The following is a 22439-nucleotide window of genomic DNA, read 5'->3' on the forward strand; positions in this document are numbered from 1 at the left end:
GAGCGGGGCTGGGCAGAGAAGGCAGTGAGGTGCCCAGGGAGCATTATTTAAGGAGGCACTCAGTTTTGGGTCCTGCAAGGGCCTCCTTGCATTTTGTGCCCCAGACCCCCTGCTTGCCTGTCTTCTGCTCGGCCCAGCCCTGCCTCGCGGTTGACATTTGTGCTGAGACCTCAGAGGTAATGAGGAGGCCAGCCTTCAGAGAGCAACGTGGTCATCAGTGAAACAAGTGAGCAAAGATTGCTTTTGCTGTGGTTCATTTCAGTGTGGTGCAGAGATAGCCGCGTAAATCCTGTAATTGCCAAAATTGACCCATCAATGTTAAAGACCCTTTTTAAGTGGATCATTTTCTTCCTTTTACACAGCCATCAAATGCAGCACTAATGAGGGGTGGTATTCATCTTGTTTTACAACCCCAAGCTTCTCTGCATGCATTAGCACGTAGGAATCTGGCTCCGTGTGGTCCTCAGAGGCACCCGCCCCTGTCCCTGCTTCATCTTTCCTTGTGAAGTTGTTTATAATTGCTAAGGAGCCTTGTGGCTCAGCCCAAGTGGTTCCATCCATTTTCTCCTTTCCTCCGACTTTCAGAATGCTTTAGGGATTCATCCTCTGGCTGCTTTCTTGGGGAACTGCCTCTTTGTAAGTAACATGTGTGACTAGAGACCATTAATTAAAAGCCCATCAGTGACATTAACACATCGTTGAGAAACACCACATCGCGAAGTTCCAAAACCACGAGCCAAGTTCTAGCTCCTGAGCCATATCTGAGGTCTTGCTGTTTCTCACGTGGACTCTGTAGGAGTGTTTCTCCCAACAGAATCTCACACCGTTGCAAAGCCATGTTCTCGCGGGACTGCTCACCTCCCGCGCTTTGTGTAGTTTGCCAGGATGCTCACTGGGCGTCTTTCACTTCAGATAGAGGCCCCCTTAATTTAGCTAGTCCACGGCCAGGGCTTCCAGGACAGCTTTGCCCAACCAGTCCAGCGATCTTTACCCCAGCTCTGATTTCCTGATGGCACCTCTCAGATTAACTTCAGCTCCTACCCCAGGCAATGCCACTAGCCATTCTTCTCCAACCAAAAGCAGAACATACCATGTGTCATGTTTAAATGTTGGAACTCAGGGCCGAGTTGGAATTTCAGGAAGCACCATCACTGCACATACTGCGTAGTGCTGGCTGCCTGGGTTCTCTTGTAGCTTCATCATTATTAGCTGCAAATCACTTCCCATTGTTGTACCTTGGTGTCCTCATCTGCAGAATGGGTATAATCATGGTGGCATCCACTCCGTAGAGTTGTTGTTGAGAGTAAATAAAAAGTTCTTGAAACAGTGCCTGGCATGTCTTAAGCACCCTAGCAATGCTTTAGATTGTTGTCATTCCCATTGGTGTTATTGTTTGTATTTCTATTATTATTATGGTTGATGCACAGTAGAACAGCTCTCAAAGGATTCTTGAACATTTTACTTAATTTTTATCTTGTGGCTAAAACGTCTGTAAGCAGAAGCACACAATTGAATTAGTATTTATTTTTCCCATATTGGTCCTGTGATCTGGAATTGACCCTCTTGGCCAATCTAAATCCTTGGGAAAGAGGAACATGGAGGCACCTTTAGTAAGTGGCAGTGAGTGTGAGCCCCTCATTCATTCATTCATTCATTTGTGCATGCATTAATTCAACACGTATTTGCTGAGCCCCACCATGTGTCAGGCTCTACGCCAGCCCTTTGATGGAACTGACTGATCATTGTTATATTTAATTAACATTTTTTTCATGTTAAGAAACTATTATATGACATCAAAGAAAGGTAATACCTAAAACTGCTGTCGCCTCCTGGCACCTCAGTGTGGGGGGCAGCTTGGAGAAAGAACTTGATGGGGTCCTAGGGGTGGTGTGAGCGTTCAGGTTGCCTTGGGCCTGGGGACAGCAGAGGGCATAGGGCAGCTGGCCGAGAAGGCGGCCCTCAGGGTGACCAGAGGAGTGGAAGGAATGAGAAATGAATTCACCCTGGACAGGGAGAGGCCAGCTGTAGTGAAGACAATGTTTGCCATGCTGAGAGCCACCCCACCGGGACTGCATCCTGCTTGACTTGGATGAGACAGGCGCTTTCCATACCCGTCTCCTCCAACCACGGCTCTTCTCACCTCCCCTGGACGTCTGTGTTGGAAGGAATCTTGTAACGAGCCCTCCTCTGAGGACCCCTCTGACTCTATTGCCCGCCCATCTCCTGAGCGTTTTTTCTAGTGAGAGGCCAATGGATTTAAGGCTCCTGGCCCTCAAGGAGCCTAGGGGCCAACACAAAGCACAGGAGTGAGCAGAGATCATGGCGGGTGGAACAGCCCTAACGGTTCATGGGGACCCTGTGTGCTAAGTAATTGGAGAAGAAACGAGCCAGTGTTGGCCAGAGGAGCCAGAGGATAAAGCGACAGTCATGTCTATTGAGAGAGGGCTCTGTGTCACTCACTGTTCAAAAATTGCATGTGGTTTAGCTTCTCAAATTCTCACAACAATCCGAGGAGGTGACCACTCTTATGATCCCCATTTTGCAGATGAAGAAACAAAGGCACAGAGAAGGCTTCAGAGAGGACTCAGCTCCATGGTGGGTTCGGTCTTGCGGGATGGCTAGGATTTAATGATGCCAAGAGACAGGAGAGAGCTTGCTGGGAAGGGAGGAGAAAAGGAATGCAATCTCTGTAAGGGGTCCCCTTAACTAGACTGGGGGTGCACTGATGTTAAGAGTCAGGATTCATCAGAGGGGCAATGTCTTTGTTAGACTTCTGCTCTTTTAGAATGTGGGGCCCTCGCACTCAGCCCCACTTTGTGCGCCAGCTCCGGGCCTTTGGCAACCCAGGTGGACCCTCGCATGCAAATTGCCAGGAAGATAAATGAGAATTGGCAGCTGTACTTAATTACGCAGCCTTCTGCAATGTGTCTACAACAGACATTTTTCTTGCGGAGAGTAATTATTCTTCGCGTGCCCATCTGAGTGAGATTATACTTTGGTAATTGGTTTTGAATCCTCGATCCATTTTTATTTGTGCCTTCTTGCTGGAATCCTTTCTATCAGTGTTCGTGAGATGAGGTCCAGGTGCTTCTGCCCCCGAGACACAACTTAATGGTGATCTTCTTTTTTCCCTTCCTGGAAACCTGTTGCGGGGGGACAGGGAGCCCCCCTGAGGGGGGATGCACAGACCTGGATTGTGGGATGTATTTGGTGCTCTCAAACCCTGCTGAGAGGTCCTCATTTTTATCCCTTTGCCTCATATCTCTTTCTTAACATTTATTTTTATTTATTTTTTAAATGGAGATACTGGGAATTGAACCCGGGACCACATGCATGCTAAGCATGGGCTCTATCACGGAGCTATACTCACCCACCCTGCCTTCGATTTCCAATTATTATCTTAACTGATTGGAGTACAGTTGTCCTTTAGGCAAGGAGGTGACTTCTGCTCTGTCCCACACTCAGACTGCTCTATCCAATCCGACCATTTGATTCAAATTAAAACCACTCAAATTGAGTGAGACACTGGTCTGCTTGGCTGAATAGAGCGCACAAAGTTTACCCCCGAGTCAACCAACTCCTAACTCCAGGTTTCTATATCCATGTCTGTGATACAAATATAACTCCTGCACGAAACTCGTAAGATGCTGTGGAGGAGCGCATGGGATAATAATTGGCAAAGTGCTCTTAACTCATATGTTAAATTGTAAACGGCAGGCATCGTCGCCAGCCTGGCCTGCATCCCCGCAGTGACTCCCGTGTCACCTTTGGCAAGTTGGTTTTCCTTCCTGGACGTTGGCTCATTGTCAGGAAAGTGAGGGGCTTGTGTCTGATGATACTCCTGATTAAGGATTTTTAAGACTCTATCTGTGTGCTGAGGGTCTTTGGCCTGGGCAAGAAAACAGAGGGCTGCTTCTCAGATTGAGGGTGCATCAGCATTCCCGAGCCACAGCCCTGCTAAGATGCCAGCTTCCGGCGCCCATCCTCCAGGGACCCTGGTCCAGTAAGTGTGGGATTGCACCTAGGGATGCTCATAGTTTTGCAAACATCCCAAGGAATCAGTCCACAAGCCATCATTTGGGAATCCGTGCAATAGGGGAGGAATCACAAAGGAGAGGGAGGGAGACAGCCACGTGCACTGACATCTCCTTTTGGGGTGTCTGAGTTTCTGATGAACTTCCTTTCTTTAGCGCCATTTCCTCCTGTGGGTCTCACCGTGTGCCCAAATGCGCACACACACACCCACGCCCCACCACAAACAACATGGGTTGAAAAGTTTGTTTTCTGAAAAGCACAATATGCTGGAGTCTTGGCAGGAGGAAAATCGTGTTCTGGGCTGAAAGCATCATCTTTGCCATGCGTGAAAGCTGATGGCTCCGAGGACTGATAGATATTCCGTTTGCAGAGAGTGATTTGTAATCACATGCACACACACACTTGAATGTGTTCCCACACAACACATGTGGTAAGAAAAGAGCAAAGAAAGATCTGAAGACTCCCTGCCTGCTCTGCAGCAGAGAGCCGGGGAGGCCAGCGTGTCAGTCATTTTCACCAGAAGGGCTCTGGCTTCCTATTTTCAAAACTAGCAGAAAATAGACACACCGCGAGGGCTTCTGAGGTAGAAATGCAACAGTGGGTGTGATGTGCTGGCTGTCCTTGTCCTGCAGCCACTTCCCCTTGGTGGGATAAGACCCCTGGCATTCTGCTGCTCCTTGGCTGCTAGTTAGATTTGTCCTCACCAGGAATCCACCTGTTCCGCTCCCCACTGAGCTGTGTTGCTCTCACGCAGTGGGACCCGGTTCTGAGCGCAGAGCAGAGGCAGTCCTCAGCCGCACGTGGCTCTTACCGCCTGTCTTCCCAAGAAGTACTGTCCTGCCTATTCAGGAGAAAAGTGTGCGAGAGAACTTGTTTCCTCGTCCTCTTTTTTTTTTTTTTTTTTAATAGCAGAAACAATTGCCTTTTGGAGGTAGAGCCCCAGCGTTCCCTTTCCGATGCTGTAGTCAGACAAGCACTGTTTGCAGATGCACAGTTGCTCATTTTTATTATAATTGTGGCATATCTTTAATTTGCATGGCATGATGCACTTAATCCATAATTATAAAATATGCGACTAGCCCTTGGTCTCATTCTGCTCTCCCACCGCAGAGGCAGCCTGGTGTTTTTTATTAATTTAACTTTCTACAAGCTAACAGATTGCCATAAAGGAAAACAGAATTTCTCAACCAGTTCAGCTAATAGCTGGGCTCCGGCAAAGGGCCCTGTGGTACGTGTGGAACAATAACTCCCTCTCTCCAGCTCTACGTGCAGTTTCTAATTGAATTTCTATCCCGTGGATATCGTGTTGGAACTATTCATCTGCTCCACTAAGTCTTCCGATATTAAACAAGTTTTTCCAGGTTATTATTGTAATACAAATACTGTCAGACAGTTGATTTGCATTAAAAATTCACTGCCGGGGTAAGGCTAACCCGGCAAAGGGAGCTTATCCTGAACAAGGCCAAGCAAAGAAAGCACGTTAATTGGAGTGAGAATACTGTGCGCTTATCTTGTTTGCTTCCTTTGCTCCCTCCTTTGAGAGGACTTGGTCACACTCACGCATTTTGATCACTGACAGAATACCAGGCATTTTCACATAGTCCCTGGTTTGGCTGTAGACACCGGCCATTGAGATCTGCCACCAAGAGGCACATACATTCAGCTGAGTTTCTCTTTTCCCTCCGTTTCCCCTTTGCTGTCTCGTCTCTAGCACACAAGGCTGTTCTGGTTGACGTTAGGAATAGCCCCCAGAGCTATTCTAACTGTTAAGGGAAACATTTTAAAGATCTGATGACCTCCTGAATTGTGTATACTGGTCCCTTTCCAATATTTGTCACCTGTACGTCCTGATTTTTCTCGACTGACTAGTTCACCAAAGTTTTGGTTCATCGAAACAATGGAGACCTTCTGAAAACTCCTAAGAGGTAGATTTCTTAATAAATGAAAGCAAACCTTCTATGTCATTGGGATGGACGAAGTTAGGAATGGCTACTGTATAGTCCAGCTCTGTGCAGGTGTCATGATGGAGGGCAACTCCTGTTCTGCTCACTGCTGTGCCTTCTGGTTGTAGTATCTAACCTCAAGTTCACCTAGCCATGTTCCTTAGCATGTCCTCGGCTTACAACTCTCTGTATCATCATGTTCTTCAATATCCCATGGGATGACTTCTCCATCCATATTAGAAGACACCTTCAGTACTGTAACCTCCAAGTCTTAGCTCTCTTTTTCAGCTGCCTACCAACATCACTGAATCCTGGTCCTCACCATCATTTGGAACTGCCTTACTGATCATCTTGTGAACTCTGAAATCCCCCTCTCTGATCACATCCTTTCTCCAGTCTTCTCACACCCTTATGTCCGCTGCATTTGTGTTTTTGTTTGAGTGCACGATGTCTTTCCTTTCCTCAACTCCTCAAGTCACATGTCTTAACTTCCTGAAAAGACTATCTTCTTCAAAGGCAGGAAATAAGCTTTCTGCATACGCAGTGCTTTGCTCAGAACAGATGCTTGATGAATGTTTGCCAACAGGTAGATTTTTTTTTTCAAGCCAGGTGTGTTTGATCAATCAAGAAAATTATACCCTGTCTTCTATTTTGGGATGTGCATTGGATCAAGGATGCTACCTTGGCACATCTACCATTATTTGCACTTTGGTTTCACAATAGTGGTTTCCATGAAGAGTCAATTTTGAGTTCAAATCCTGGCTGTACCACTAAATAGCTGTGTGACCTTGGACAAATTACTCCTCTTAACTTCAATTCTCCCATCTTCAGAACAGGGCACAATGGTTGGGTCCACCTTGTAAATTAATTGATGATTACATTAATTAAAGTTTGTCAAGTGCTTAGCACAGTTCCTGGAACTTAGTAAACTTTTAAAAAATGATCATTATTATTACTAGAAGCCGTTGACCTGCTTAAGTTTCAAATCAGTGTTTGCCTAAAATGAACCTCCGAAGTTTCAGGTCCAGTTCTGAAGTGCTGAAGACATTTAAATCTATAAACTGTGGCTGAGACCCAGCTGCTCTAATGAAAATCCTAGTTAGTTATTGCCGCTGGCCTGCCCATGTCCATGAAAAAATAGAGGTGGTCTCATGAGCGCAATGATGCATATTAGAAATGTTTCTACATTGTAAAACCTGCATGCCTGTCTGAGTGAGTAAGTGCCAGGCTGATGGTCAAGGCAGAGCTTTACAGTGGACAGAATTATGAGTGTTTTTGAATCTCTAGACACCATGATACTGATGGGAAAGCCTTAGAATGGCTCAATTGACTCAAGTAGTAAAAAGAAAATGGCTGTTTTTCACATAACACTGTCAAACCCAAGCCACAGGCTCCTCAAGTTTATCTGGGAGTTTGGGAACTGTGTCGTTCCTCTCCATAAGTCGGTATTACTCCTTGCATCAAGGTCAAATGCCAATAAGTAACAAATCACATTTCTCACCTTGGCCTGGATGTTAGACCTGCCATTTCTTGAGAAAAACAGCAAAGTCAGCTGACAAAGAGGGGCTGTGACTTCAACTGTTTTAAGTCACTAAGGGCAGTAAACATTCCTAAAGGGATTGTCCTCTAAGGATTGGAATCATCTCCTCTTGTAGCCGGTTTGTCCTGCGAAACGTTATCATCCGACGTTAATTACAGGCGTTGATTTTCCTGGCGATCACTGAGTGGTGCTTATGTTCATAATGTTACCCTTTCTCTTTGGATTTCTGTGTTTTCTTCTAGCTATTAACAAAGCAAATCAGGTTCCAAAATATTTTATAGTTATATACTCTTCAAATTAATCTGTAGAAGCACAGAAATTATATGTCAGTTAAAGGTCTGTTTCTATGGGCACTATACCAGAGACTCCAAAAGACCTTCTGGTCTATTTAGAAAATAATACCTTGGTTTGATATAAAAGAAAGAGCTTGAGTTGGAGGTTAGGAGGGTTGGACAGAGCTTTTCATGGCTCTGACCCTTGTTGACTGTAGAATGTGTACCTTTTACACATGCCACACAACTCTGCACTGCAGCTACATGCTCACATACAACATGCACACCACATCCTGGTCCAGGTCTGCCTGTTTGATTCATAACACCTACTATTTCTCAGTAACTATAACCCCTGCTTCAGCTAGTCCACCCCCCACCATCCAGCTTGCCCTGTAGTTTCCCACGTTATTGTTGCCCCTAAAATGTCTCTTCCTTCATTCCTTTCTTTGCCTGTTTCATTTTCTCCATCTTTCAATGTCCAGCCGCAGTTTCCAACCTATACTGACCCATGTGACCTTGAACAGTTTTATTTACTTCTCAGAACTTACCTCCTCTACTGGAAAATGAAGACAATTTTATCACAACTTGTTTTTTTCATTGAATTATAGTCAGTTACAGTGTGTCAATTTCTGGTGTACAGCAGTGTCCCAGTCATGTATATACATACATAGATTTGTTTTCATATTCTTTTTTATGAAAAGTTATTATAAAATATTGAATATAGTTTCCTGTACTATACAGAAGAAATTTTTTTTAATCTATTTTATATAGAGTGGCTAATATTTGCATTATCATAAATTTTATGAGGATTAAGTAAGTCAGTTGTCAATGCAAAGGTATTTGACCCATAAAAGATGTTCAATAAATATAATTTCCCACCACTATTACTTTAGCTTACTGTCATTTATTCCTTCAAGTCTTGTGTGTAGAGATCTGGACTGGGCACTGGGGATAAACAAGTGAGAATCTGGCCGTGCTTTCAAAGGGCTTAGAATCAAATAAAGAAAGGATATACACAAATAATTTCAAGGCAAGGACTTACAAAGGAATGCTATGTGAGGAGCAGAAACCAGGCGAAGTGAGGAGAGGAAGGCTCGTTATACAGGGAGATAGGAAGAAAATTTCCTGAGAAGGGGTCAGGTGCCACATAGGATGTCCTTGCTGTACCCTTAGCTACAATTTTCCAGTTTCAAAACATAATGTCATTAACATTATGACTTTGAACGTCTTCTGTAGTCTCTGTGTTACATGCCTTGGGACAGGTGAGGAGTCCACAGCTCTAACCCTTCTCCCCGGGGCCCAAACCACCCTGGATTCACTTCCTCCCTGCATTCACTTCCTCAAACTTTCATCTGTACTTTTTTATTTTTCAATTAAAGTGTAGTTGGTTTACAATGTTGTGTTAATTTCTGGAGTACAGCATAGTGATAGTGATATATATATATATAATATACATAATATATATATATTCCTTTTCATATTCCTTTTTGTTACAGGCTATTACAGGGTATTGAATGTAGTTCCCTGTGGTATACAGCAGGACCTTGTTGTTTATTTTATATATAGTAGTTAGTGTTTGCAAATTCCGAACTCCCAATTTATCCCTCCATGCCTCCCACTACCTTTTCCCCTCGTAGCCATAAGTTTATTTTCTATGTCTGTGAGTCTGTTTCTGTTTTGTAAATAAGTTCATTTGTGTCTTTTTTTAAGATTCCACATATAAGTGATATCATATGGTATTTTTCTTTCTCTTTCTGGCTTACTTCCCTTAGAATGACGATCTCCAGGTCCATCTACATTACAGTAAATGGCATTATTTCATTCTTTTTTATGGCTGACTAGTATTCCATTGTATAAATATACCAGAACTTCTTTATTCAGTCACCTGTCTATGGACATTTAGGTTGCTCCTGTGTCTTGGCTATTGTAAATATTGCTGCTATGAATATTGGGGTGCATGTGTTTTTTCCATTAGAGTTCCCTCCGCATATGTGCCCAGGAGTGGGATTGCTGGATCCTATGGTAAGTCTTTTTTTTTTTTCTTTAAGGAATCTCCATACTGTTTTCCATAGTGGCTGCACTAAACTACATTCCCACCAACAGTGTAGGAGGGTTCCCTTTTCTCCACACCCTCTCCAGCATGTCTTGTGTGTGGACTTTTTAAAGATGGCCATTCTGACTGGCGTGAGGTGATACTTTGTTGTAGTTTTGATTTACATTTCATGATATTGAGCATTTTTTCACACGCCTATTGTATATGTCTGCCTCCCCAGCCAGGCTGTGAGTTCCCAGCAGGCAGCGAGTATGCATTCTCTCCTTGTATTCCTTGTAGCCCAACTTCATTATTAGATACTTAATGACACATGTGACCTAAATGAACCAACAGCTGAAATAAAATGTGATGGGAGTTGTGAGAGACCTTTGATATGTACCAACACACGCTGTCATTATCTTTTTCTTGTGGCAACACAGAGAAAAAATATCAGACAAGTTTATCTTCCCTGAACACTCCTTTTCTCTGTGGGACCTCTTTTCCTCCCATTTGGCTGCTCCCTGCTCTCTGCCTTTCCTTTCCTCAGTCAAAATCTGTTAGGTGGTGTTGAGTTTATCACTGTGGTCTGCCTTCCAGTGATACATGCCTTTGATGCCAATTACAGGATAAAAGGCTTTGCTTTGTGTTAAAAGACTTGTCAGAGCAGGTGGGAAAAGCATTTCGGGGTCAGGGGCTTCCTTGATACCTCCAACACCCTATCATGTTGGGTGTCACTTCCTCCCCTGATGCCTCTAGAAGCCCTCCCCCACCGACCCCCACTCCCCATGGGGAGAAAGCATTCTTTTAGGACATTTAAGCATATTCTCCAGCCTCTTATTCTTATTAGAAATCCTGCTTTCCCCCAGCCTGGCCTCCCTGCTTTGCTCTGTAATATTATAATGCAGATAGGCAGGGAGGTGGCTCCCAGTGATGGGGTCATTCCTAAGCGGATCTCCCATTACACGCAGAATGTCACAGTGTGAACCACAATTGGATTTCAAACCCACACGTTTGTCACACTACATACAGACGAGAAAGAGATTAATATTTTAAAATTCCAGAGATGGTTCTCTGTGTCTGACTTGATAAAATATATAATCTCTGTAGTCTGAGAGATAATGCCTTGAAGTTAAAACCATGATTATTTATTTGCCCTAACTTCAGCATCATTTATGCAGCAAAGTAGGAAAAAAGAGTACATTCCTTAATAACATCCCCAAACCCATTTTTAAGGCAGATTTAAAAGGATAGCTGCCAGGTTACTGGTCCCCCTGATCATTATAAACACACGGAGTTTTAGCGACTGTGCGATAACTGTGTGCAGCACACAAAAGAGCCGTGAATAGGTGTGAGGGCATATAGATTGTCGTTTAATCTCCTGAAATATTTCTCCTGATCAATTACTATAGCATTGTGCTATGTAAATTTTTCCCTTTTAAACCAAAATGACCTGCCTGTTTGTGGACTCTGCGCTCTGCTGGGGGAAAGCAGTGGGAAAGGAACACGTTAAAAATGCATAGAGCAATACTTTGTAATCAGAAATATTAACATTTTGATTGAATTGATGGAGCATTTAAATGGAAATATTCAGTTGCAAAGACCAAGCTTGGGAGGGAACCTACGACAGGCAGACAGAGTCTGAGCCTTTTTCCTTGAATAAAGAGAATTCTTTTAGAAGAGAAAAGAGTAACAGACCAAACAACTTCATATTGAGAATGGAAGGATGGGCAGTGTTCACTTTTCAATTGTTTATATTTGAATATAGGTAAGTACCTACATTGACAGCTATAAAGGCAGAAGCTTTGATCTGATGCAGGAAAATGGATGTGGGGGATGAGAAGGGCTGTGCCCCAGGTCTCGGTTGTGCCCCTGGGAGGTGCCCCACCAAGTGTGGGTCTTTGAATTCACGCAGGAAAGAATTCAAGAGCGAGCCACAGTTGAGTGAAGGTAGATTTATTCAGAGAGATACACCAAAAGGCAAGAGAAAGGCCACGAGGTGTGGGGGTTGGGTGCTCAGATCAAAAGTAGGTACACATTTCATAGACAGAATGTCGGCCATCTCTGAAGAGGGAGAGAGAAGGGCAGCCGCGAGGCGCCGTGTTGCTGGTTTTTATGGGCTTGGTGGCTTCATATGCCAGTAAGTGGAAGGACCAGTCTAAGTAGCGTGGGGAAGGGGCTGGGATTCCCAGGACGTTGGCCATTTCCCACTCTTTGACCTTTTGTGGCTAGCCTTGGGACTGCCATGGTGCCTGTTGGCGTGTTATTCACCATGTTAATGTATTACAACGGGCGTATAATGAAGCTCAAGATCTGCTAGAAATTAAATCTGTCATCATCCTGAGTCTCAAGGCCTACTAGGGGTTGAATATTTCACCATTTTGATGTTAATTGCTGTAGCATTCCTTGAATGGCTGTGCCCTGCCCCCTTCCATCCTGTCTCAGATCTACTGATGGTTGAAAACCAAAACCCAGACGGAGTAGCACAGCCAAAGACCATGGAATGCAGGCTGTCAGCAGACCTGGATGCTACATCCACCTCCATCCCTAACTCACCCTGTGACCTTGGCCAAGCCACCTCACTTGCTGTGCTCAGTTTTCCCCACTGGTAAAATGGGAGCATCAATACTCACTGTAAGGAATCCATATCCTTTTTATGTGTATTTAATGGGATAAAATCTCTTTGTGTCTTCAGCAGTCAGCAGACATCTCTGTTTCCCACGGGGAAAAAAGTAAATTTCCAAATGGGATCTGAAATCAGAGGTGACGTACAGTGGACGCACAGTGGATGCATAGTGAAACTTGGAAGGTAGATTCCCCTTTGAAAATTGTAGATTCTCCTTTGAAGAGTTTTAGCAGATCACTGTCACTGATCAGTACTCTGGTTTTGTAGAACAGAGGAAAAATCTGAATTTTCTTTTGCAACAAATTGTGGATAGAGATTCACCTGATTCACTTCCTCCCTCTACTTTATTCTCAATCTGACTGTTTCTGAAATGCCCAGATTTATTATAAAAGTGTTTCCCAAATCACTTTTTTGTTTGTTTGTTTGGCTTTGATACATGATGATAGGGTGACTACGTCCTTGGTCAAAAGAAACATCCTGGCTTCAGACACTCTTAAAACAGAACTTAGTATTGGGAATGAGGAAGGAGAAATGACTATCAGAGCATCAGCTTATGAAGCAAATATCCCCAGAATGATTAAGTTTTGAAGGAAAATCCTGATAAATACGGCCTCATTGTTTGTGACAGGGACAGAGCATGACCTCCTAGAACTGCAGAATTCTGCAGAATCATTTTGCAAATCAATCCACTGAAGCCTAAGGAGAGAAAGCCTTTGGGAAACATGTTCCTGGATTTGACCCAACCTTGTTTTTTAGGGAAGAAGCATCCAGATGGCAACTCCCTTGCCCATAACAAACTTTGTGATTCTTGTATTTCCTGGGTGCTGCCCAGTCCCATATCAGAGCTGCCTATAATAGCTGCCTGTTCCAATCACCCCATCCCCTGCCCTCTCCCAGCCACAGCTTGGGGTGAGAGAATCTTTGCAGATATCATAAAGGCCAGTGAACATTTGGACTCGGAAAAAAGAATGCTAATTCACTATTTCATTGTCACTCTTGTGTTTCCCCTCTTGACCCTTCTCTTCCACTTCAAAGAGAATTCTGCTGATTTACAGTGAAATATAGAGGAAAGCGTTGTGGTCCTCAGGAGAGCGACATCACAGAATCGCAGGGAGGAAGGGCACACATTTTAAGGTTACAGGTGGCTGTGCCATCTGTTGGTTAGTTCCCAGCAGACAAGGTAGGAGCTTCATTTTTCTTTTCCAGAGCAGAGAAGTGGGTGTGGGGAGGTTTCCTGGACCTCATTTAAGCTGCCACCGAGTCTGGGGAGCCCAGGAGTCTCCATGCTGGGATGAAGGGGTTTGACAGTGGAGACAGAGAGGATGTCTATGGGAAAGAGCGACCTAATTAATCACAAGCTATCAGAACTTGGCGGCAGAAGGAGTCTCCGAGGTCTTAATGACACCCCTCAGTAATGGTAAAAACCAGCTTGGTATGACTTCATTTTCTTAGAGACACATGATTGATCTGGCTATTGGTGAATGGAGACACAGCGGCTTCTTTCCGTAGACAGTGTCATTAGATGAGAAGATTAAGTGTCTTTGCGCAAAGGCTATGGGAAGACTGTGAGGGATTCGCCAGCAATGAAGGGAAGATAAAGAAAACTCTGAAATATGTATTTTTAAAGGCAAAATTGTAGACTTTACCTCATTTATTAGCATCATAAAAAGCTTCATGGAGAGTCTGAGCAAAGAAAAATGGCTCTTTGGGTCAAGCCTTGCAGGGATATTGCACAAAGCATCCAACGGGGGCTGAACTCTCTGGGGAACATTGTTTCTTATTGGTGGTCCTACTAAGCGTTTCCAGGCTCTGCAAGGAGGCAGGCATCTTTTTACTTGGAGTTTCTTAAGTCTTAGGGAGCCAGATTGGGGTAGCTCAACTTTTCCTCTGAGGAGACCGGGAGGTGGGTTGGTTAGAGTGGCCCCTGAGAATAATAGTCCACCTTTCCCACACTTTCTCAAACTTTTTAAAGAAGGCATGGCACCTTTCCTTTGGGCAGCCAGTAACTACACCTTCAGTTCCTTCTGTGTGCAAACCACAGGGACGGCCAGCCTCTCCACTCTTGTAGATCCAACTGTCCAGTTGAACATAATGCTAACCCCACTGAACCATTAAATGCATAACACCAGGCCCTTACGTTGACTATCAGATTGTATGAAAAGTCCCTACAAGTTCTGGCGCAAGTGAATACCCAATGACATTTAGTTGTATTATGATTCAAGTGTGTATAAACTTGATGTCATGGATTGCAGAATCAAATATACAGAGGAGAACGAATGGGTAAAGCAGGACAGCTAATAGAGAGGGGTGGGGCCTGTGGTCAACAGGAGCACCTGTATCCCTTCTGGATTCAAGGTCAAATTTTTTTTGGGGGGGGTGGAAGTGTTTTTATTATAGCTTTGGTCAGAGGGGGTGCAGCCGGGCTGGGGCTGTAGGGAGTGCTGGGAAGCTACCCAGCCCCCAACCCACCCCTCCCCCCGGCAGCACCACTCCAGATCAGGTGGGCAGCGCATGGAGCGGGGAGCGACCTCTCCCCAAGCTGGGGTGGGCTGGCCGGCAGGGTGGGCAATAAACAATCCTATTGTACAAATATACAGCGCGGGCCGGATGGAGCGGACGTGGTCAACACCACCTCCCGGGGACCGGGAAGGGCGCGATGGCCCCGGCTCTGCGGCGAGCCGGCGGGAGGGCTAGCTGCGGCCCAGGCTGTGGCGAGGGCGGGCCGGAGGCGTCATAGCCGGGAGGGCCTGCAACCGCGACGGGCAGCGAGGGGGTGGCGGGGGACGCGGCATTCTCTGCCCCGCCGGGAGAGGAACCCCGTAGGGGACAGGGGATGGAGGGGTCGCGGGGAGCTCAATCCGAATAGATGATGAAGCCGGAGAACGTGCTGTATTTGTTGCTATTGCCGCCGTGCGCTTTGCCTCCGTCGAGCTTGATGAAGACCTCGTCGCCCGCGTCCAGGTGCAGGATCACGCTGTTGCTGGCATAGTCGTAGTTCTGGTCTGCGTCCTGGGCAATGGCGCGGTCCCGCACCTGGCCGTTCTTGCAGAGGTCCGCCCACATACTGGTGCCGTCGCCGCCGCGCATGAGAACGTGGTAGGTGAAAAAGTAGGTGCCGGGAATGTTGCACGTAAACTTGCCGCTGGTCGCGTCGTAGTTGTTGCCTAGGTTGGTGACCACGTCGTCGAACTTGAGCACCTCGTAACCCTCGTGAGGGTTCTTGAGGCCGGCGTAGAAAGCCACGCGCGGCACCGTGGTGTAGGTAGCCGTGCTGATGGCGCCGCTGCCCCCCGCGCCCGGCAGCCCGGGAGGGCCGGTCTTACCCGGCTCACCCTTCTCGCCGGGTGGCCCCACAGGGCCCGGAGGACCCGGGTCCCCGGGAGGGCCGGGCTTGCCTGTGCGGCCCGGCTTCCCCTGGGGGCCCTGCACCAGCGTGGAGGGCGGGGGCGCGCCACGCTGCTCGCTCAGGGTGTCGCCGCCGTCGGGCTGCGCGCTGGCGCCGGGGCCCCGCGCGGGGTAGGGGTCGCACACCATGCGGCAGGTGCCCAGCATTTCATAGTGGCCATCTGGGCCGCCCGAGCTCACCAGCACGGGAATGAGCACCACCAGCACCAGCAGCATCACCACGCCCGCGGCGGCCGCCAACAGCGTCTTCCGGCCGGCGCGGAGCCTGGGGAGCGCCGGGCCTCCCGGCCGCGCCGTCGGGGCAATGGTGCGGGCGGGCGGGGGGCGCGGGCGGGGCGCCCGCGCTCAAGGGCGGTCCAGCAGGGCTGAGGGCATGGGGCCGGGCCCGGGGCGCCACGCTGCGCTGGTTGCGCTGCCGAGCCCAGCCGCCCGCTCCTGCCTCGCGCCTCCCTCAAGGTCAAATTTTTAAATCCTTTTTGGCAGGCCAATTCAAACATGTTCAGTAGGACTTAGCCCATAAGCTTCGTTTGTAGTTCTGCAGATGATACAGATCTTTAGAAAAGAGAAGAAATATTTAGCCTAAGTATGCCTTGATCATGTAATTAATTCTTTAATTCAGTCCTCAGACATGGAGGGACTACCACCTGCTGGGTTCTGCTGGAGGAGATAAAAAGATAAATAAGACCTAACAGGTGATAAAAAGCAATCCAACATAACATCGAGGATCTGTGATGTAAAAATCAGTATTTTCTATGAGAGACCTTTAAATAAAATACTGTAAAGTCCAGAAAGGAGATAAGGATGTGGGCTTTGGATAGCATGTTAAGGAATGAGTCAACAAACTTTGGGGAGCTGTTGAAAGTTTTGAGTTGGGTGTAGGAAGATTAGAAATAGAAGTTAGGAAGAATAATCAGGTGATACTGTATGATATGTATGTAATAGGTTGGTCTTAGAAAAGAGGGACCAGTTTCCATCGGTTATAGCCAGGAGGTGATTTTTTTGAGAAGTAATGTGGGTACCAAATCCATCACACTTCATAGAACGTTCGGGTGTAAGGAAAAGAAGATATTTCCAAAAAGAAGTATTGAACTCCTATAGGTAGCAATTTGGTGGGGAAAGAAGGTGCCCATCAGCAAAGCTCTCCATAATCTGGTCCATGTGCCTTTCTAACTTTTCTTTCTTCCTCCACATTCCCTCCACGGATGCTTGCTACCAATTATAGTAGACCTACACTAGTTACTTTGCCCAGAGCATCCCTTGCATTTCTTGTTTGTAGATTGTTTTCTCATTCCATGTCTTCTGCTTCACTGAAGTTGGTAGGAAGTCAGGAGGTTGTGGGTGGACTAGTAGTAAATTTCCAAGTCAGTATTTTAACCAAGAGTTCCCGAGAATCCGCCAAATGCCAGGCACCATGCCAGGGGCAGGGGATACAGCAAACAGGCTGATCTCTGCTCCAAAGCCAGGATGATGAAAGGGGTCTGAGCTGCTGCTCACCCATGCAAGAAGCATTGTCTCTATGTCCCCTAATGGATGCTCCTAGGCTCAGCCAAGGGCACTGCTGTCTCCTATGTCAACAGGGTCTCTTTACTGGACATTCTTGAACCACAAGTGTTGCCTTTATCAGGATCATATCAACAAAGACCTCACGGACAGCAGATTTCAGTTTACCCTGCTAGGGAGACATAGATTTCTGAGGGCATACACACTTGTGTTTCAAGTGCACAAGAAGCACTTTAAAGATGTTCAAAACTTTCCTTTCTATTCCAGAGACCCTATTGTGAAGGTGATCCTCCTGGTAATATGGTCTTAAGCGCTCAGAAGGGCTTTTAAAGTTATCTTTATGCATTTTAATTTTGTTAGGATCAGAAAATATGTTAATGGTCATCTTTTAAAATGCTTGCAGGGTATTAAGGCTTAGGAGAAAAGGTTCTCCTTAAAATACAAAATGCATAGCCAGGAAGTGATTCTGTGTTTCTTTCTACTTCTCTCCCATTCCAAAGTCATCTTACTTCCACGAGGTGTGTGATGCAAAGCAGATGGTTGTATCAAACTAGACAGAACAGACACAGGGTGAATATGCCATTATCCTGGGAAAGTTTTGGATTCACCTTAGTGCAAAAAAACTCAACTTTTAGGACTTTTTTCTTAGTGTTTCCAAGAATTTCTTTTAGTTCACATGGTCTGGGGCTGAACGGCAAAGGCAGCAATGTCAATCGCATAGTTCAAAAAGAGACAGAAAAAAGAGAGAATATAGTTATATCTGGTCTCTGTGACAGGTGATTTGGTGATGCTCAAAGTAAAGCAAGAACCTCAGAGTCAGAAAAGACATCCTGGCCATTCCTCTTATTTAAAAGATGGAGAAACGGAGGGTCCAGAAATTTCAAGCGATGGTCTCACAGATTCCCAGCTAGATAGTAATTGTGTAAGGGTTAGGATTTATGTCTCTTGGCTCCCTGTTCCATAGTCTTTAAATACATCTCTAATTGTTTTCTAGTAAGAGTTACTTGATCCAGAGTTTTATATAATAGAGTAAAATAATAGGTGGAGGCTTTTATTTGGGGGATTATGATGTGTGTGGATTGGTATTCCCTGTCTGGAGGCAGCAAAATCTATTTGGGTCCCCTTATTATCCTCAGTGGTCCCCGAATTCTTATTCAAGGGCTGCTTCTCCCTTTTCAGTATTCCTGGAAATTGAATTTGAATATCTTTATCACAAGGATAAATGGTGAATTCATTCCATTTACTTTATGGACTTAATGTATATGTATTTCCATGTGTTCAGAATAGGCACCTACACAGAATGTGCCCTGATGCCATTGTAAGTCATAAGTGACATATATTTACATATGTGTAGCAGACATTGTATACAATAATGTATACAATATGCAAAATATGTATATATATTTCTTCCCCAAACATAGGTTTGGAATTATAATCTTTCTTTAGGTGACAGCCCAAGACAATCACTAGGTATCAGCTGGAAATGGCATACGAGCTAGAGCCTGTTTACCATTGTCCTATTTATTTCAATTATTATGAAAAATGTGTAAGATAGTGGAAAAATATTTACCCCTAGATTTCCTAAATTAAAATATTTCCTCTTTATCTTTTATATATAGTTGTTAGTATCTGCAAATCTCAAACTCTCAATTTATCCCTTCCCACTCCTTCCCTCCCTCCCTCAGTAACCATAAGTTTGTTTTCTATGTCTGTGAGTCTGTTTCTGTTTTGTAAATAAGGTCATTTGTCTTTTTTTTTTTTTTTAAGATTGCACATACAAGTAATATCATGTGGTATTTTTCTTTCTCTTTCTGGCTTAACTTCACTTAGAATGACAATCTTCAGATCCATCCATGTGGCTGCAAATGGCATTAGTTCATTCTTTTTAATGGCTGAGTAGTATTCCATTGTATAAATATGCCACAACTTCTTTATCAGAACTATATTCACTTCAAGGGGAAGGTATAGCTCAAGTGGTAGAGCACATGCTTAGCATGCATGAAGTCCTGGGTTCAATCCCTGGTGCCTCCTCTAGAAATATATAAACCTAATTACCTCCCCCTCCTACCAAAATAAAAAATAATTAAGTAATACAATAATAAATAAATAGAATATTAAAATATGTATATATAAAGCTATATTCAATATTTTGTAGTAGCCTATGATGAAAAAGAATATGAAAACAAATATATGTATATGTATGACTGAACTATTTTGCTGTACACCAGAAATTGACACAACATTGTAAACTGACTATACTTCAATCAGAAAAGAAAGTTTCCTCTTTTATCTTTGGTGACAGCTTTCTGGATTGCTTAGAGGGTTTGTTTTTGTTTGTTTTTTTTTCCTCACAGTTTACTCACCATCTTCTTGGTCCTACGTTTTGAATACTCGGATTGGAATCTGGAATATATACTGGTTTTTCACTTCCCTGTTTATGAGCTCAATTGCAGTGCAGATTAATAGGAGAGTTTTCTAAAAGGAATATTTAGGTGGGAACATTTGGGTAATCTTTGAGATTCAAATTTCTTCATTCAGCAAGTAATTGAATGAATACCTCACTAGACATAGAGGGGAAAATAATTTATTTTAGAGTATCTGTTTTATAGGAATTCATGATTTAGGTGGAGGAATAGAAGATTCACATAAGCAGTAATTATATGAAAATTTAAAATCCTCTGTGAACAAATGGCATAGATACTTTACTGTATGCAAATGTTAAAGGACTTCAGAATAAGAAGCAGTCATTATAGGCTGGAGGTAACTCAGATGGGAGCAGCTTGAGCTAAGGCTGAAAGGATGGATAGGAAAGAGCTGGGCAGAGAGGAGTCATGGAGGATATTCTAGGAAGAGATTCAGAATGAGCAAAAGCTTGGCTCAGAAATGAACATGGCTTTGTGGGAGACTTGGATTCATTCCATCCTGCTGGTATGCCGAGGGAGTGGAGAGAAATCACCAGAGATACAGCTGCAGACCTGGAGGTGGGAAGATGTCGATGGACTAGCACTTTAAAAGCTTCGGTGAGGGGCTTACACTTGATCCTGTGGGCTTGTTATGCAGAATGCAACTCCTAGGTGAGAGTCTAGTGATAGGAGGGGATAGAATTGCCACTCTGGGTCAGGGAGTTGGGTGCTTTCTCTAGCATTTTCTCTACCCCAGGATCTCCAAGTGGTGATGCTGATGGTGTGCAGCTCTCATCCAGAATGTTTTCTAGATTCCATGTCAACTGGATTGTTTCCAAATGGTACCACTTTGCAGAGTTGTGCTTACATCTTCTGAATCTCCCTTACTTTATTGCTTTACTCATATTTCTGTAGATGCTTTAAGCTCTTCCACATCTGTCGTGATATACAGTGGTCAGATCTGCACGGAGTGTGCACGTACAGATGCTTGCACATTTAATACAAGGCAGGCTACCTCTCTGATCTCCTGTACCTTCCCAGCAACATGAGGCAGAGCAAGCCCACGGAGACAGCCTGAGACCAACGAGAGTGCTTCTAAGAGCTTGAGGTTTACGGTCTTCTTTTTTAGGAGGTGGTTGGGAAACTGTGCTTTCTCCCAGGACCTCTTTCCCTCTTGCTTACATCATTGAGATATCATAGATTTCTTTTACAGAGCCTTGTAAAACTGTTCCCCTTACTTTCACTTTTTAGAGTCTCATACAATTATAACATGTAACCTCTTTTAAAAAATTTTACTCTTTTATTTCCGAGCTACTGAGAATACAACTGAAAATTAAATGTTGAAATCAAATCTGTAAATCCCTAGCTACACCTAGAGGAAAGTGACAGGCTGAGTGGTTGGCCAAGAGACCTATGTGCTAGTTCATCCCAAGAATTGAGCTTACTTGTATTTTCCTGCAGAACATCAGATCTTGTGATGTTCAATGAGAGATATGAAATGGCCCACTGGAAGGGGCCCTTGTTTCCAGGCTTCTACAAACATCTGTTCTACGTATACCACCAATACAAAATAAGAACATTGTCCATTTTCTAGCATTGAACTCTTTCTCTGTGTTGAGTCAACTTGAGTAAGTGCAATGGTAAAACCTTGTAAATGGAATGGAATTTGGAAATTACCTTCATCTAAGTCCAGAGGTTATATTTAAAATACTAAGTAGTAGATATCAATCAATCAGAGTAGACAGAGGCCATAGGGTTAGAACAGGGTCATGAGGCTCCATGCTGTACAGATGTTACTCTTTTAGTTTCTAAATTGTGGGAAGATCCTGGGGGAAAGGCCAGAATGGTTTGGGGATATTTGGGGGTCTTGGGCAACAGCAGTTTTCCAAATTCCATTTTTAACATTATTATGGTTGAATATTAGCCCTGTCTGTGCCTAATTATACTTCAGATATTTTGAAATTCTGTTAGGAGGTGCATAAACGTTAGGATTGTTATATCTTCTGGACTGATTGACTACTTTATCATTTTGAAATGGTCCTCTTAATCCATGGTAATATTCTTTGCTCTGAAACCTACATTTACTGATAATAGTATAGCCACTGCAACTTTCTTTTGATTGGTAAATCTTTTCCCCTCAATTTGCTTTTAACTTATTTGTGTCCTTATATTTAAATTATTGTAGACACCATGGAGTTGGATCTTGCTTTTTTTTATCCAATCTGACAATCTTTCCCTTTTAACTGGAGTGTGCAGACCACTTATATTTAATGTGATAATAGATATGTTTAGAATTAAGGTTATCACCTTACTATTTGTTTTCTATTTGTCCCATTTTTCCTCTTTTTTCTCCTCCTTTGGGTTGAATATTTTTTAAATTCCATTTTACCTCCTTTTTTGGCTTACTGGATATGACTCCTTAATTACATTATTTTAGTGGTTGCTTTTGGGTTTATAGCACACATTTTAAAACTTAACACAGGCTAGAATCAACTGACATTTTACCACCTCACGTATGGTATAAGTACCTTACAACAGTACCCTTCCATTTCCCCCTCCCAGCCCTTGTAGCCATGCATTTCATTTCTACATGTGTTATAAACCTCACAACACATTATTATTTTTGCTTGAACCAATCGTTTATCTATTAAAGATATTTAAATAATAAGAAAGACATTTATCCATGA

At 44.2% G+C, this 22439-nt stretch overlaps 1 protein-coding gene and 1 pseudogene across 1 annotated transcript in view; one reads left to right on the forward strand and one right to left on the reverse strand.

The window, feature by feature from the left end:
* Positions 1 to 22439, forward strand: part of SORCS3 (sortilin related VPS10 domain containing receptor 3) — a 560208-nt gene that overhangs the window by 201240 nt on the left and 336529 nt on the right. The window lies entirely within an intron of this gene.
* Positions 15226 to 16066, reverse strand: LOC140699837 (C1q-related factor pseudogene; annotated as a pseudogene).

The sequence above is a fragment of the Vicugna pacos genome, chromosome 11 (genome assembly GCF_048564905.1).
Source record: "Vicugna pacos chromosome 11, VicPac4, whole genome shotgun sequence".
Classification (NCBI taxonomy): domain Eukaryota; kingdom Metazoa; phylum Chordata; class Mammalia; order Artiodactyla; family Camelidae; genus Vicugna; species Vicugna pacos.